We start from the raw sequence: 18519 nt of genomic DNA, 5'->3' as shown, positions 1-18519 counted from the left end.
GTAAATAGTAATACTCGAAAAAAAGAATCAAACTCTGATCCTCAAGATCGGTAGTCGAGAAGCTTGACTTCGGGGCTATATCACATAGGAAATTGCTTGGCATCAAATGAGAATGTTGTTTGAAACACGACTGCGTTTATAACATTTGCCAGATGTTTTCTTCAATCATCATCCATCATTGAAAAAGCAAAGCTACTATGTTCAATTTTGTAACATGTCAGCAATTGCGCCATTTAGCAGCAGCTCTAAATGCAGAGGAATGAGGAAAGTCGTATTTCCGACGATTTTTTACAATTTAACTGTAATTCAAAGACAAAAATGATATACTACAATAATGTTCAGAAATGACAAAGGAATGATACTACGATTGAACTTTTACGATTAGGCATGAGGTTAAGAATCTCGTAGAACAAAAACTGTAGAGAAATGTATGTTTTACAGGTACTTAAATTAACAGAAATCAATTTTATGAGGTCAAAACCATCTCTAATCGGCATTCAATGTTCTCAAAAGTTGTAAAGTACTAATAATACGTTCAACTAGTGGTATTCATTCTGATTTTCATTTTTCCAAATTCTTTTTAGAATTTTTTGAATGTAAAAAATAGCCAAAAAACACAAATTCGACTTGAGGCACCTAATTTTCTCCAAATTGGATGAAAATTTGTCTGGTAGTTTGTTTTAGTATTGCAACTAGGACTTGGGGGTGACTGGTTGAATCCCAGAAATTTTGATTTTTGTGAAACTGTCTAGTGTTTAGCCCTTGACCTACTAAACATCTTTGCTGAAAACACCATCTTGCTAAAATATCATTATCTTAAGATATTCGCGATCACAATACAGCATGATCACTAGTGCCATATGATGGTAGAATTTCGAGTTGGGTGGCTCATTACATGCTAAACCTTGACCTATTTAACAGTTTTGTCGAAGACGTCAACTTTATAGGTAACCAGGATCCTGAGATATCTGTGTTCGAAAAATATCATGCTCACTAGCGCCATCTGTTGAGAGAATTTCGAATCAAGAAGATCATCACATGGTAGTTCTTGAACAACTGAACAACTTTGCCGAAAACACCATCTTTCTAAAAAATCGGGATCCTGAGATAATCGTGATTTAAACATTGCATGTTCACTAGCGCCATCTTGTGGCAGTTTCTCTTGTTGGATAGCTTATCATATGTTAGTCCTTGACCTACTAAACAACTTTGTCGAAGACATCATCTTTCTAGGTAATCAGAATCTAGAGATATCGGTGTTTGTTTAAATGCTCACATCTGGTGGCAGAATTTCGAAACGAGCAGCCTATCACATGTTAGCCCTTGACCTACTGAACAACTTTGCCGAAGATACCATCTTGCTAAAAAATCTACATCCTGAGATATTTGTGTTCGAGATGTTGCATTGAGAAATGTCCACTACATCGGTTCCCCCGGGGCACAATCCGATGGCCACAGGAAGATGAGGATGTTTCCAAAGTGGTGTTTGTCCACTGACCAATTGGTACCGTTGGACTGAAGAAATTTGCCGAAGACATCCATATTCTATCTTGCCTAGCTTTGGATTATCTATCAAAATTGCTACGCGTGTACTTAGTACACGATGCGACCGCTGGTGTAATTTTTTTGAGCGACTGACGGAAGGTTAACTTTTGCGTCCATGAGTCCTCTCGAGGCGTAGGGGTAACGCGCCCTAACTAGTGATCAGGGAGTCGTCAGTTCGATTCTCCATTCTCCATACAGTAGACTATTTTCCATAAGTAATTCGCAATTCTCCATCTCGAACAAAAGGTTTTTGAGAGATAGTATCTAAAAACTATTAAAGGTCAAAACTGGAAGAATTGTGGGAATACTTTCCTGGAAAATCCCTACCTTAGGCAATACTTTGAGATGTTCCAAGTGAATTTTTTGAAATAAAAAGATTCCTGAAATCCTTCGATAAACTTAGCATTTTCTGGTGGAAATGCTCAGAAAAATGTGAAAGAACTCAGTTTTGTGTAAATTCCTTGAGGATTTCAGCATAGAAATTAGTGGGATTTAAGAGAAAAGACCTCTGAAACAGTTATTGGAGGAATTCTCAGGAGTTTTAATAAGCATCTCATTTTTATTCGTTGCATTTCATCACGAAATATTGAGAAAAATTCTAGAAAAGAGATTTTGAAGAGAAGAAGTTTATGAAGTTTTTAATGGCAAATTCTGAATAGAGTTATCAGGAGCAATTTCTTCAAGAAAGAAAAATCTTCGGCAATTACTAAAGATATCCGAAGATGAACAAACTTTACAAAATTTACAAGCAATAAGTTTTTTGCTAAAATTTTTTGAAACATTTCATGAACCAACTCCTTTTGTTTTGGATGTTTTGGAATGTTTTGGAAGTTCGTTCAGGATCCCATAGATAAATTCCCAAAAGTAGAGAGACGGACCTAATTATTGGCACTTTTGATTCACTTCGGCAGTGGGTTTTTCTGAAAGCTACAAAGCTCATATTTGGCCACAATATGCGTCGTAGTAAAGTGCCAAGATTCAGACAATTTGGCCGTGAAAAACTCCCCATGCCAAAGTGAATCATGTGCCCAAGTGGTTCTGCACGCTATCTTGAGAGAAATCTTTTGTGTTTTATTTTTGTGAAGATTTCATCGAAATACTCGAAGGAATTCATGGGTAAACTTTTGAAAAAAATTTTGACGGCTTATCCAAAATAATAACTTGCAGTTTTGTTGAGGCCTCGCTTGAGAAGCTTAAGCTACTTCATTTCTTAGGAAATATTTGTAGCTATGCTATTTGTAGATTCAAAGGAAATATGTAACGTAGCAGATCCTTGGCTACACCCCTTGAGTTCCATAATATATTTGGGTTTGTTCACAAATTTCATAACGCCAAAAATGGTCATTTTCGACACCCACCCACCCCCTCGTAACGCATTTTGTATGAATATTATCCAAATTTTGTATGAGCCGTAACATAACGAGGACACCCACCCACCCCTTTCAGCGTTATGAAATTTGTGAATAGGCCCTTTGTTGTCAGATTGATTGTTGCTGATAAAACCTTCGAATGGTGTCTGCTAATATCTTTTTTTTTTTTTTTTGAGGATAAAGACTGCATGCATCTCTTTCAAGGTGAGATGTAGCATATGCCCCAGTTGGTATGTAATACCAATTAGAGAAGAAAAAAACGTATTTAAGTTGAACTCCATGACACAGTTTTAAATAAATATGAATGCTGAAAACAATCTTTGAAAAATTTCAAAAAAATATTAATCTACAAGGCAAACGGCATTGATATTTTGCAACTTTACTGAAGACAATTTCTGTTAAAAAAAATGTGTAACTTTTTCTTGTTCGGGTTTTTCTTGTGGCATGACTTTAATGTTTGTTGCAAGATGTAGATTAGGGTGGTTCAAAATTACAAAAAGTATGACAATCAAATTTCCCATATCTTTCTTACCATCTCCTTCTCTTCTTTCTGGCGTTACGTCCCCACTGGGACAGAGCCTGCTTCTCAGCTTAGTGTTCTTATGAGCACTTCTACAGTTATTAACTGAGAGCTTACTATGCCAATGACTATTTTTGCATGCGTATATCGTGTGGCAGGTACGATGATACTTTATGCCCTGGGAAGTCGAGAAAATTTCCAACCCGAAAAGATCCGGTGGGATTCGAACCCACGACCCTCAGTTTTGTCTTGCTACGGCTATCTGGGCCCCATCTTTCTTACCATACCTTGCCCATTAAAATAAAATTCTGTGAAATTGTGCCTTTTCTGGTGTTGATTTAAAGGTGGTCTAGGTACAATGTAGGTTTATGTGAAATTTATTCTGGAAAAATTTTGAAAAATGTTCCAAACACGTTACTACTGTAACGTAAGTACAATATTATCATCCCATAGTGAAAATTCCTTCTTAAAACTATAATAAAAGAAGCTGCTGAAAAGAGCGAAGCAATCTGACGGATGGGAGAAGAGATATTCATGACTTTGTATGCTATTATTTAGCTAAGCAAACTAAACTAACTTGAAAATGATTTGTTTCTTTAAAAACTTTCTTTATAATGGTCTGATGAATGAATCTGACAAGTCTGTACGTACATTACAGTTTTAATGTGTTTGAAACATTTTGCAAAATTTCTCTAAAATAATTTAAACATAAACCTACATCATCATTGGGCCACCTTTAAATCTCCACCGAAAAAGCTGAAAATTTCATGGAACACTTTTTGTATTCTAAGGATGGTATATAAGATATGGGAGATTGGATTTTCAACATTATGAGTTTTGAACCTCCCTTATGTAGATAGATATTCTAAACTACCGATGCACTAAAATGCTATCTAAGACACCTTACAAGTTTTGACCGTTTATTCTCAATTTGTCCCATTGTGCGTCTTTCTGCCGAAAGGTTTGCGTTCCGATATCCGTCGGAAGATTCCTTCCTTGGCTGTAAAAGCGGTTGATCCCAATGGCGCCCTCACTCAATCAAAAGGTAATTTTAGATCGAGTTGGAATTATCGCTGCCAGACACGAATGACAGCGGCGGCGGCTTCAACGACGACGACGACAAATCAGAAAAGCGGGCTAAGTGAAAAAAGGGTTTTATGTAGGTGAAAGCACCCGAAATTATTGATTGGCGATAAAGGCCGAGTCCAGGGGAAAAGTTTCAATCAAATTTAGAGCATTTTTCCTAGGTGAGGTGGGGCGGCATGCTCATTTGCAGCCAACGATACTTGTGACGGTTATAATCCCCGAAAATGCTTCCGATAGAGCCCGTAATATGGTGCTCCATTTGGCGTGTGTAAATTCCAGTTGATTTACAAGCTAGCGTCTGCGTCTAAACTACGAACGCAATAATTAAAGTAAGGTGGGGCAAAACTTAGAGATGGGCAAACGTTTATTTTTATGGTTTCTACTTCAATTCCAAACAAATTGTTCAAATTTCATGGTGTTTCAAATACTATTCATGTAAGAGAATCTATTATGCGAACCGATTGGGATTTGGAAAAGTTATAACTATTTATTGATTTTAGACGTAGACATTTTGAACTCTTGGCCAAAAGTTCAAATCAATTTCAAAACTGTTATAACTTAATAATAAATCTTCGAGCTGCTTAGTGGAATACCTATAAGTAAATAAAAAACCGAATTTAGTACTAAACCATTTAATTCCACGAGTCTAGTAGTCGACACTGTAGTTGAGGTCGAAATACGCGTATCTGTCAAAAGATACAAACTCTAGTGAATCTAAATGGTATATAACTTTAAAATGGGGAAATATTTTGACACAAGTTTATCCAGGAAATTAGTAGCCAATATATTGACGGTTCACTGTGTGTTATTTGTTTCTTTCCAACTGTTACAGTTTTCATGAAAATATTGATTTTATCACAAAGGTTTTGCCCCACCTTACTCTAAGCTGTGGGCTCGAAAACTATCACACGACAATGCATGTGGTGACCTGCAGTTGCAGTGTCACTATTCTACAGTAACATATTCTCTAGGAAACCCCTTTCTCCGCGCGCGTTTGTTGGCAAACAGCCGTCAGTCTGGAGTGGCGCCAGAATGCACACAACTGATTAGGCTGATAAGCGGATAGAAGGTTTGAATGCGTAGGTTACACCTTCCAGTGGCTAAAGGGGGCACGTGAAAGTGCAGCTAAAACCGGATAAGTGCCATGGGATTGTGCATCGAGTGGGTTATATTGGGGACTGTCAGCTGACAGTCGCTGAAGATTGGAGTCGCATTCAATGATACGTCAAAAATTTTAAGAAGAACAGAAAAACATGTTTGATGTATTATTTTTTTCAAATTATTTGAGACACCTTCAGAATTATCTAAAAACTATTTTGTTCTGAACTCGCTGCAGAGAGTTTTTCCTAATGTTTCTCTTCTAAATGGTCTAAAGTTCCTCCAGCTGGATTGCATTTTTATTGTTTCGAAAATTTGAACAATTTATTGAGAAATATATTGAACCACACGCAGCCAGCCGTAAACATATCGGTGATAAACATTTATCATCATATACCTCATTCTCATACATAATTGATATTTGTCACACTTGTTCGCAGCTATTTAACCTGTATCGCAGTTTTAATGTTTATAAAATGTTGCACAAACATTCACCAGCAGGTCTAAGTACAATCACGCAGCTCAAAAACAATCTAAAAGGCTCATTCAGCTCTTAATCTTGGGTTACTTGGGTTATATTTTGTAAAAAAATACTAATAAGTCGACCGTAAAAAAATTTTATGTAATGATGATCATGAGATTTTCGTAACACTCATTATACCACAATATATTGACGATTTTTTCTCAACTAGTCGTTGACTCATAACTTAAATCTTCGGAGCATATTCAAAAGAAAATGCGGCATTTTTGTGGAAGAAATTTATGGCTTAACTCCAATGTTGTTAAAAGATAGTGTTGAAAATGTTTTATAATCCAGATTGAAGATACCACAACTAGAAGAGTGGCAAGATCGAATTGTGTTGTCAATTTGCCAGTCTAAATCGTAAGTGATCGTCAACATTGGAACCATATTGATTGTATTTTCAACTTGGAATCTGGTTTGTCGAAAAAACAGCGCATTTTTAACATCATTTCCAGCGCAGGAACGTGCCTTGTGGCCAATATACGACCAACATATAGAACAAAGCAGTTATTAACTTACTTTAATTACGGGGCGACTTTGATCGGCCTTTTCGATACATTTCATTGCTAGTATGTATGTCAAATATGACCATCTGGTGACTATTGATAACGTATTTTTGGAGCTTGCCCATTTATTTTCATATTTCTGGAATTAGTTTGCTATAAAACAGTACCACAAACTCACCCTTAGAGTTACAGTACTGGACAGAATAAAGTACGCATTGGCCGTTTTCCCATACAAAATGGTCAAGTTTGGAGATCTGAATCTCAGTTTTTAGTGTTCCGATTGATCTGAAATTTTCGCCACAGCCTAGATATAACATAGATTTTACTCAATTAAAATATCACTGCATTTGTAACACAATCTTTTAAATTATTGAAAATCTCTCAATTTGCAAAAAATTGCAAAATTTAATTTTGAAAATATTTTGAAAACAATCAGTTTTACCGAAAAATGATGTTCTGCAAATTTGTGTGTCTTATCAAATTGTACATTTTTGCAGAAGGACATATTGCTCTAAATATTTTCATTTAAAAATTATTTTTACTTTAAAATTTTGTCATTTTTATCAAAATTTGAGATTTGCGATAACTTAAAAGTTCGTTAATGAAAAACTATGAATTTCTAGCCTAGCAAATTTGAGGTTACTTTCAAGCTGCGGTGAAAATGTCAGGTCAATCGGACAACTAGAAACCGAGATATAAGACTAAAAACTTGATCATTTTGTATGGAAAAACGACCAACGCGTACTTTATTCTGTCCAGTACTGTACCTATTTCTCAGGAGCACATAAATGTACTGACGAGCCTCCCATCAAAGCGTCTCTCAGCTCATCGGAATCCTAGTGTGCTGCGCTGGACGGAGGCTCACGAAAATTCTAAAAGCGCGCGCTAGGTGATGTGCTCTCGGAGAGGCTCGTCTCATGCGCTGCTCGGCACTACGGCGCACCATCGGTATCCAAGTTATGAAACAACTGCTTAGGAACGAAGAGCCTCTACAGCTATTTTCACCTCATTATGCAGGTGTCTAGATGGTCTATATGATATGGTCGAAGGCTTACGATCCAAGAGTTACAATTTAGATCTTCGTTGAAAACTTTTATAATCACTTCAATTATTGCGCTGGCTTTTAAACAGCACATGTGACGGAGCGCATGAGACCGCAGTGAGACACATCTCAAGAAAAATGAGGCGCACTAATAAAGGTCTCACAATGTACAGCGCGCCCGTGCGCTTGCAAGCAATGAGGCTCTTGCACCTAAGGCTACAGCATATGCACAGTAACTCTACTCACCCTTATGCTCTAATATTGTGTCAGGAGAACGGTTATTAACAGGGTGTTAGGTGCATGAGTGCAAATATTTTAGGGGGTGATCTTAACCGTTACCTAGTTATGTTTTATTTTAAATTATATAACTATAACTAATTTAACGTATATGTCGCTTTTTGTACAATGCATTGATTTGTTTGGTTGAGATCGCCATATTGATTACTCAATAAGAGATAACTACTTTCCCTTCGCGTTCGAAGTGTGTGTTTGTGCGTAAAATGTGAAATGCTCCAGACAAATACAAGTGTCTCGACATTGCAGCGTGAAGTAATTGCATAACATGCACGAGGAAACAGCCGCACCAGCAGCACACGTGAATTAGTACTTCTCTCAACGTCTTCGCTGAACGCGTCTGGGGAATTATTTTTCTCCTCGCTTTTTTTCTGTCGTGCATGTATGTGAATGAAGACGACTATCGAGACGTTGACCAAAGGCTGATCGCAGCAAGCTGTCTGCGCGGGCGGCAGAGTTTTAAATTTTCTAATGCGTTTCGCTTGCTGTGGGCTTCGTGGCCTTGCGGTCAGCGGCGTCAGTCGTTTAGGCGTATTGTGCCTCGAAGCGTGGGCTCAATTCCCGCTCCAGTCGGTGGAAACTTTTCGTCAAACGAAAAAATCATCACTGGGCTACTGGGTGTTCGAACTACCAGCTCTACCACAGTAATCGGTAAGCACGGCACGTGTTTTTCGCGTTTCGTTCTCCTGGTACCGTCAAGACAGTGATATCACCAGTGCTATCAGAATTTTTTCGAGTCGTCGGTGTGAGTGAGTGATTGCATTCGTTTTCCATTCTACGTTTTCTTGTGAAGTGAAATCAGTACTATGCGGCGGCTAATAGCTACCGATACTTTTTACGGGCCATCGGTATGCGTAGTAGAAGCATTAACCTAAGAATGCTAATGTCGCTGCTGTTCGTGTTACCAACATCTAGTTTGCCACGCACTGACAGCTTGAGTACCGGTCCTCAAAGCGTCAAACAAATTTTAAAATCATCCACTACAACATGGCATCGCCCAAACAATGAAAAGATACAGTTAAAGGTGATAATAAACTAATTCAGTTTTGTGAGAACACCGCCATTAGCGTTCTACTACTAATATTTCTATTGTATGCGTGCATCTCAATGTGCAGCTTTTTTATAGAAATGCAGAGGTGTTTCGAGGAGAAATTCGATGAGGTCGTTCCGGTCTTCAATATTATTCACATGCTTTCCAGAACGTCTACCGAACGTATCCTATGGCCCTACCCTTCCCATTAACACTCCAAAATATCCCGTAACACCTAGAGAGGTCGTTCTCTGCCACTTTCTTAAGTAGGCGTTCAATTAATAACTCCTTCCCTTTCTCCAGCATTCACAAGGACGTGGCCAGGACAGCTCTCGGCTGTTGGAGGACGCGTCAATCTTGTCTAAGGGTCAGAAATAAGTCCCAAATCTCTGGCTAAGGTAACGGACAGGAATCAGGCAACCCTCATAAAATAATCTAGGACTGTACCACCTACGAATTAGTGCGAATTTCTTTATGCTAATGCTAATGATAATTTCAAATGCCTAATACCATGCCCACACAGTTACGGATCACCCACAGTGACGGATCACTTTGGCGTTCAACATCGGATAACTCGCTCAAAACATAAATGTTGACGTAAAACATATTTTTCCCATGTTATACTATTTGTCTTCTAGCATTTGTAAAGTTAAGCACAACATTCAACCGCTTAATAACGGTGTATTTGACAAATGTTTAGTTGGTACCACACAGCTATCATTATATGGTCGTTTTCTGTAAGAAGTGCCGTCAGCATTCATAAGCTCCCACAGGTGGTAAAATTCAAATGTTATAGCATAAAACATGCTCGTTCGCTTCGATTTAGTATGAATTCATCTTTGGAAAACATTTTTCTTGATTGTTGATTCTAAATACCGAATATTGGCACTTCTAACTAGTGATCCATAATATAGACCAGGAAATGATTGTTTACCACGGTTATGGATCACTTCCAAAGAATGTAGATTTCTACCATTTTAAGCATTGGATTCGACATTTTCAGACAATAGCACTAAAAATAAAACTCATAAAACATCAAGGTTTGTAAATTTCATTATTTAGCAGACAAAAATGGGTGGAAAACTTGATGTGGAGCGAAAACAGTTCATGTCTCAGTAACTACAATGCAGTATCACACAAAAAAGGGAATTTCACCCTTGTTTCCAGCTCTAACACTGCTATTTTTTGCAGTAATATGTGACACATTGTTAACTTTCGCCAAATCATGCAATACAGATGCATTGAGTTGAAAATCTCTTGATTTTGCGCACTGATCCGTAATATGTCACAATTTGATCCATAATATGAAAATTGATCCATAATATGGTTTTCAGAAACCGATACAGTTTTTAATTTTTATGCAATCCTATGTAAATATTACACTCAAAACAGTTTACTAATCGAAGTTACAATTTAAAACGATTCAATTCATGCTTTTAAATTACAATTTTACGTTTTCCATGTCGTTTTATTGAATTTTATAGGTTGGACACCACACTATTTGATCCATAACTGTGGGGTCATGGTAATTTTAAAATATTTCAATCAACCTCAGACCCTTAACTCAAATTCGGAAGCTAATGAAATTTTGATCCACTAGCGGTTTTACATTTCATTATTTCAGCTTTAAAAATCAATTTTCAATAACAAATAAGTTCAAAGTTCACGTTCAAGTAATTAACTCCATCAATGTCTTAGGCAATGTTGTGCGCCTTACCTTCTCTACAATTTGTTCTTTGACTCCAAACTGATCGTACGTAGTTGGGAAGAAATGTTATTGGAAGAAAATGTCTAATGGAACTCTCTATAGATAATTATTATTATTTACCCATTACAGAACAGTTTGTTTACTCTTCTTGAGCGACCCATAATTATAAGCTTCACTTCTTCTAAAAATTAAACTTGAAATATTATCTGAGATTTTTACAGAATATTTTGAAAATTTAGAGAATTTTCAAAATTCTGCTTGAAGTTTCTCATCAATTTGTTCAAACATTCGTTCAAAAATAATCTAGACATTTTTCTGGTAATTTCTCTAACTAAAAATTCCTCTATTTTTTTTAGGAACGACTTGATTCATTCTCCAGTAAATGCATCACGAATTTATTGAGCTCTACTAGGCAATTTTTCATCTTTTCTTCAGAAAAATGTTCATGGTAATTTTTTTAGCAATATCTGCAGGAATTCGTTGAAAAGATTTCTCTTCGTCATAAACTGAAAATACCTCACGATTTTTTTCTGGTGATTATGTCAAAGATAGCTGAATGTTGTTTTTTTCTCACGTCTCCAATAACTTCTTCAGGCTTTAACCTAAGAATTCGAACTGAAATTCTTCCATAGTTTCTTTTTCAACGATTCCTTCATTATTTCTTTTGGGCAACCATCCATGAATACCCAGAAACAGCATTCAAGGCTTTTCTTCAAAAACTCTCAAAAAAGTTTTTAAAAATTCTACAAAGGTGTTTTCAAGACTTTTTTTTATCATTTTTACAGAGATTCATAGAAAAAAACCTTTAGGAATCCATCTCGAAAGCTTTCACTTAAATGTTGATTTTGTTTATGCTATATTCAAGCAATTTTGAAAGAAATGTTCATTGCAATAGTCTAGGAACTTTTACTAAGATTTCTACTAGAACCCGTCAAAAACAAAATTTCCAGAAATTCTTTGAAGATCCATCCAGGAAATTTCGCAATGATGGCTACACATTCCAACAAATTGGGGAAAATCCTTTTGAAACTCTTCGACGATTACCCAAAAGGATTGGCTCCCCAATTGGTAAACTAGTACATTGAAGAAAATAGATGTTGAAAAAGACGAAAGTTTTTTGGAGCTATATAAGAAAGTAATAAGCAATAATCAAGATGCTTGCTCTTCAAATTTGATGCATTTCCTTTTCTGTACGCAATCGTCTGACATATCTTCAATATTATGAATAGTTGAAGATATGGTCGTAAGGTTTCTTTGCAGATAGGTTGTATTATTACGTATCTAGAACTCATGCTGAAAAAAAAATTCAACTTTTAAATATCACACTGAGTGCATTCCAGCCAAATGCAATAGATGAAACACAAAATCAAAACTTTGTCTTAGAACAAGCTTTTGATCTTTAAACAAATTTTCAGACCGGCAATATTGTATGGTAGACCATTATGGACTAGCTAATTTATTTCAAACTACCGTCGATGCGGATGACAATGGATCATAACATTATTTGAAATATCTCAGCAAATATTAGGAATATTGATGTACAATTTAAATGGTGTATTCCCTCCAGATGTCAGAAGCTGTCGTCAATTTTTTTTGAATAAATGATAAAAAGAAGCTTGAAAATTACACTTTGTTAAATTGCTCGGTTCAAAGTGTCATAGAAAATCAAACTGTTAGATGGGCTAACATCATTTTAAAATTTCGTAATAATATCCATCATATTAATTGTTATTGGCAAGTAGTATCAAACATAACTAGGGACCGATTTCAGTTATTATGACCAAAAATCACCGCCTCGATAGGGTGAGAAGGGATCAATTCTCATACATCAACAAATCAGTAACAAATTAACGAATTTAAAATTTTTTATCACCATCTGCAAATCAATTACCTAAGCTGTCATTTTTTGGCGTACAAGAAGCGAAAAGTTCGTTCAAGTTCTGGCTTATCATTCATATTGCAAATTCCTACAATTAACGAAAATATCTCATTTTTGTGACAATATTTCTCCCATAAAAGTGACATTCAAATGCCTGATGTTTTGTGAAAGTTTCAAATTTTTCTGCTGGTTGAAGATTGTTCGACGATTCAAGAGCTGGAGAAATTCGATCAACTGGGAATAGCTAATCCGAAAATAATGCTAGATTATGAAGAAATTGATCACTTCAAGCACGTGCCCTATTTACATCATGGAGAAATGCTTGGACGTACGATTGGAGAAAGTAGACGTTGAACATTAATTTGGTGAGAGAATTCCATTTGATCTTTTTGAATGCTTGTCAATTCTAGTTTCGTGACACATTTGTGATGGATTTAATCGTGTATAAGTTTTTCACAGCGACACTTTTTCAAAAAACAGCATCATTTCTGCCAATAGCTCAGTCTTCGGTTTTGATTTTTTGCTCATAGATGAATGCCTATTCTTGTTCCTGTAATTTTATACATTGCATTTCTGCATAATGGGAATGATAATCTTTTTTGTTTTCAATTCAAAGAGTAAGTAATGGCGCGTAAGGCAAGGTTCTAGAGACAGAGCATAAAGCAGAAATACCCAGGGTTGGGAAAAAATATAAAATTCACTTTACAGTAGCCAAACAAAGCCAATCACAGTCAGCGAAGCCAGTGAAACTCACGTCCATCGCTGCTGTAGGCAAAATGCCTTGAAAATTGCAAAACGCCCGTTGCTAAGGGCAACCCAAAATTACTGTAGAAAAATGTTCTATTTCCCGCATTTAGAGTCTTCAATGACACTAACGATTTAGAAAACTCATGCACCTAACATAGGCTACTTGATGAGATTCACGTTTTTGAACTACTGCAGTTAGAGAGCCAAGTGTCTTTCTTGAAATTCAAGCCTACTACTATTACCATTCCCAGCACTGGAAATACCCATGTCCCATCCCAGAGCACACTCACTACGAAGGAGTGCTACTCTCAATGATTTTATCTCTCCCCTGAAATAGAATGCTTGTCCCCGTTTCTTCCCTTAAAATTTTTAGAAATTTTCGTCTATCATACTGTCTATGAGTGAACAATCTGATTGCCACCAATTTTAAAACTATCTTCAATACAAAGTCTGCACAGTGGGACTAGCCATTTTGATACTTGTATCAGAATATTGATTTGCTGCAAATATTAATGCTGACAAGAAAATACTGGAAGAAATTCCGGAATTTCCAGGATACTTTTCAACACTGGCAGTGTCAGCGCTAAGTATAGAACATTTGCAAATTCATTAACCATTCAAATTCAGGAGAGATTGTCAAGTCAAATTAAAAGAGTTTACCAACAATCGGTACTAATGATATACATAGATTATCCAATAATCCATTTGACGTAGCTTTTGAGCTCAATTTAGGAATATTATCAATTATGTTGACTATAGAATGGAATATTATCAATTATGTTGACTATAGAAGGAACCAATCAGAGCAGGATTTAGGCTTTGAAGGGCCTGGTTCTGATCTCATAAATGGACCCCTTAATACAAGATTCATCATGTTTTTGGGATTCACAAATCAACGTTTTGAATATGAGTTTGAGATGTTCGGTCCAAGAAACATGAGGGGTCCAAATCAAAAGGGTGTTAGTGACATTTTGAACGGTTGTTAGCAATATACTTTGAAAAATTCGACTGTTTTCAAGCTTTCCAATAGTACTTTAGGTGATTTTCCGTCGAATGGGTGAAATATAATATATGTAAACTATTGGCCCCTATTTTTTGGCCTCTTAGTGAAAAGCTGCTGAAAAACTGCTGCCGTTTTTCTTATAAGCTTTCAACACCCTCATAAAGAAAAGTGCATCTTTTCACTCTTCACTGTTTTCAATTTGTCTAAAAAGAGCAAACACTTTAATTGATATAATGGCAAACACGTTTTCTTCAATTGTATATGGAATGATCCTATTTTCATTGAAATTTTAAATAAGGAGATCAAACGTTGTATCAATAATTCAACAATTTTGCCTCAGACAGAATAATGCTACTTTACCCTGAGTTCCATTGCCAAAAATGGCCCTTTTCTTCTCCGGACACCTTATATCCAGGAAAGTTTCTGACATTCATCATTATCGCAACATCAATCGTTTCATGATGCTTAACGAACCAATTATTTGTTCTGAATCCTTTTGAAATTATTTAAATTCTTCCAAGAACATCTGTCCTCGGCATTATTATCATATTTTTTACAGTTTCAATCAATAAAACTTCCCTCTTATTTTTAGTTTTGAGTTTTTTACAGGAAAGTTTCTGATTATTGGCTCATCAAGTGATTGTATTATTAATTTAAAAAAATGAAATTGCCTTTTATAATCGATTGATTCTATTAAGTCTCGCTAAATTTATGATCTCGCCCTAAACGCCATTGGTATCCAAGTGTAACTCGTTGTTACTAAGCAAAACAATGAATTTACACGTTATTTAGCAATGCTACAGTAAAAAGCAGATCCTCCTCTATCTCATAGTGGTAAAAGTTTTTATCTTCGTTAAATCATTTGCTCAAAAACAACAAGGTACACACTCGATTACCAATGGCTTTTAGGGCGAGATTTTAGCATTTGTATGGGGCATTGGGTGGCAACTAATGCCTTAGAAAGTCGATAAAATTTCTAACCTGAAATAGTGCTCGGCCGGCGGGATTCGAATCCTCCATCGTCAGCTATCAGCAATTACAGCTATTGGCCTGGTAATAGTTTTTGCATGGCTAACCTATTTGCTAGAGTTTGCTTGTTAATAAGAATTGAAAATTTCTTGCATTGTTTATACAAATGTTTCAGCTAAGTTGACCACTTATTCTCTAATGGTAAACTTCTACTTGAACAAACTTTTTTCAAATTGTTTAAAATTGTTGTATTTGCGTCAAATTCTTCCACTGGAATATTAAAATTCCCCATTATGTAACGTCTTCTCAAATATCGTATAGGTCGATAATATTTTTATAGCAGCACTGGCATATGAAACAAAAACAACAGTAGGGTCCCATTTCCAATATGAAAAAAATCAAATGAATTTTGACATGTCAATCAATGCTTAACAGTGAATATTTGTTCGCCATTTGTAATAATGTAAACGAAATTCCGTACACAACTCACCTTACTGAATGTCCAACGTTCCGACGGAACCCGTCCACAGCGGTGCGCGCAAAATCACTTGTCTTTTCTACCGACACGAGACAGTTTACAGCCCCCGGAAGTTTTCGTCTCTCACTTCACTTCCGCAAAAACCTAACTTTCGCTGTTTGATTCTATCTTCACTGCAAAAAAAATCGCTCGTTCAATATATCATCGGCTTCTTTCACTCGTTCGATTCAAACCACACAAAAAACCATCAATCGGCGATTAATTCGGCTTCTCTGGCCTGCGCCCTCTTAATCCACTAGCTTAATAACACTGATGACCACCGAAGTCTGCGATCGAGATGACTACGACTTTCACACAAACCATCCGTCAAACCGTCCGAAGCGTACGCTCGCGCCGGAAAATCTCGGAAGATTCCTAGCGCGCGAATGTTTTGAACAATTCTTAATCACTTGAGCCCGCTTTCACACATCGACCGCGCCAACACTTTTTCTTCACTTTAAACTTTTGTTTTCCGAGAAGATTCACTCTTATTTGTGGGTTTGGAAAAGTCGAACAACTTCCGCCTTCGACGAGTCGCGCGCCCTCACACAACCGTACCAGACGAGACGACGAGGCGGCCACAGCCCGAAAATCCGGGATTTAGTGCGTGAAAATCACCGCCGTTAGTTTTTTTCTCGTGTCTCTTTCGTAGTCTTCGCTTTTCCCCAAAAGAAGGTTAGCTGACCGTCCAACGGTAGACGCTGCCCCCTGAGCCGACGTGTCAACGTCGATATACCTCAGCTGCCGTTCCACGACCACGACTCCTCTTCATCAAACTTTATTGCTTAAATCCTTAATACCGAAAAGTTAATTCTCCTAAAAACTTATTATTATTTGCCCGGACTTAGTTGGCCGAGCCGCGACGATCCGAGAAGGGATTTAGTGTTCTTAGGAGGTCTAGTCCTCGCACACCGACACCGAAAGTCGTTCCGTAGCCAAGTGCCAGCTCGAGAGCTCCGACTTGTCAGTGGAAGGCCCCTCTTACTTTTTTCTTTTTTTTGTGTTGTTTCGGACGACTCACTCACAACAACGTGCGGCACATGCACAGAACATCGTCGTTCGTTGCTTTTCGAATTGCTCAGCCGTAGTGTAGATATAGATACAAAGGGGATTGGGTTGGTTGAACCGCTCGAAGTGAACGAACGACGCACACTAAAAGGGACCAGCAACCTCACGCTCTCTCGTTCTACCAGCTTTGATTGGGCCTACTCCCTTAGGCCGTCTCTGTTCCGCACCCCGTAGATATTATTGTTGTCGTCGTTGGTGCCGCTGTTATCTATCTGTAGTGCTCTCCCATATGGAAAGCGAACTCCGAACAGACGCAACGACGCAGCTACTGCTCAGTCTAGCTCAGCAACCGTCCGCTGCAGGACCTCGCTCGAAAGATCCATCTAAGTCACCGAAATCCTCCCAAGTCAAATTCCGGATTCCACTCTGGACCAAACCGAACCGAACCGAACCGGACATTGGCCAGCAATCAAATGCGATTTAAACCATCGGAAATGCTGCTGCCAAGCCCGAGCACTGTATCATCTGTTTTGGGGTTTAGCACGCCATAGACTTGGCAGAATTGTGGGCATCCCTCGTCCCCTTCGTGAAAAAAGCGCTTTTCCAACCCATTCCCAGGCAGTGAAGCGCGCTCCCGTTTGCCAGATTGAGCGAGAGCGGTTCTAGTTCCATCCCGTTTGCACCAGTGGTGGTCACTGTTTTAACATGTGCTCACAGCAGCAAGATACAGCACAAACATACACCAATGAACGGAAAACCCGAGTTTTCTCTCGCTCTCGCTCAGCAGAAGTCGTAACAAGTGCGATGCAAGCCAGGGAAAATGTGGACGTGATTCAAGAAGGGAGATATGTTTTGCTTGATTTTGGGGACTCAGTGTGGTTGTGTGTAGGAGATGACTCGAGCGGACGATGGCATGATGGCACTGGTTTTGTGAATGAATCAGACAGCAACAAGGATTCCGTTTTTCGATGCTCGTAGTAAATTGATTTGTAATTTACTGGTAACTTGGGAATAACAGAATGATTTCTTATGATGTCAGGCACCGTTTTGCCTTAGATTTCAAACAAGATCAATATTCCAAACATTCGATTTTATATGAAGATTTCTTTCCAGGAGAAAAGCTAACTACACAGTTCAACACACAAAACATGAACTCTTAAAATAGTAGTTTTTCGCAAAACTGAATGAAAATGTAAAGTTTTGGTGACATTTTTTGCATGATCAGGCAAATTTCGCTAAATTTGGAGATAATATGTGGATTTTAAGTAAATTGCAAAATCTTCCAAATTATACAAGGATTAAACTTTTGCCCCGCTGCAGCGCGCTGATTCGAACTTTTGCCCCACTATGGGCTAAAAATTGTTTCCAAGCATTTATGCAAAAACTAATTCACCTCAAAACATCCTTATGATAGGCCTAGAAACGCCCTTACATAAAATATTGAAAAAGATTTAACCTTTGTTTGGTTCCATGCAACGAAAGTTCCACGCAACCAAAAATTACAATATTAACGTCAAAAAACAACAAATAGCCATTACTTTTCCAAATCTCAATCGATTTTATGATATTTGGAGTTAAAGTCTCTCACTTGAATAGGCTTCGAACCACCATGGCATTTAGTGTGTGATTCAAATGCTGAACACTGTAAATCGTTCTGTCTCCAAACACCTTGAT

The 18519-nt window shown here is 37.4% G+C and overlaps 1 protein-coding gene across 1 annotated transcript in view; it reads right to left on the bottom strand.

Annotated features, from left to right (window-relative positions):
- LOC5569918 (pituitary homeobox homolog Ptx1) overlaps window positions 1-17380 on the bottom strand; it is a 181910-nt gene extending 164530 nt beyond the window's left edge. The window contains exon 1 of the mRNA XM_001658768.2: window positions 15811-17380. The gene's annotated coding sequence lies outside the window, so the exon portion shown is untranslated. The remainder of the gene's footprint in view (window positions 1-15810) is intronic.
- Between the last annotated feature and the right edge of the window lie 1139 nt (window positions 17381-18519).

This window comes from Aedes aegypti, chromosome 1, assembly GCF_002204515.2.
Source record: "Aedes aegypti strain LVP_AGWG chromosome 1, AaegL5.0 Primary Assembly, whole genome shotgun sequence".
Taxonomy (NCBI): Eukaryota; Metazoa; Arthropoda; class Insecta; order Diptera; family Culicidae; genus Aedes; species Aedes aegypti.
The sequence above is the reverse complement of the archived record's forward strand: the minus strand, read 5'-3'. Positions and strand labels throughout refer to the sequence as shown.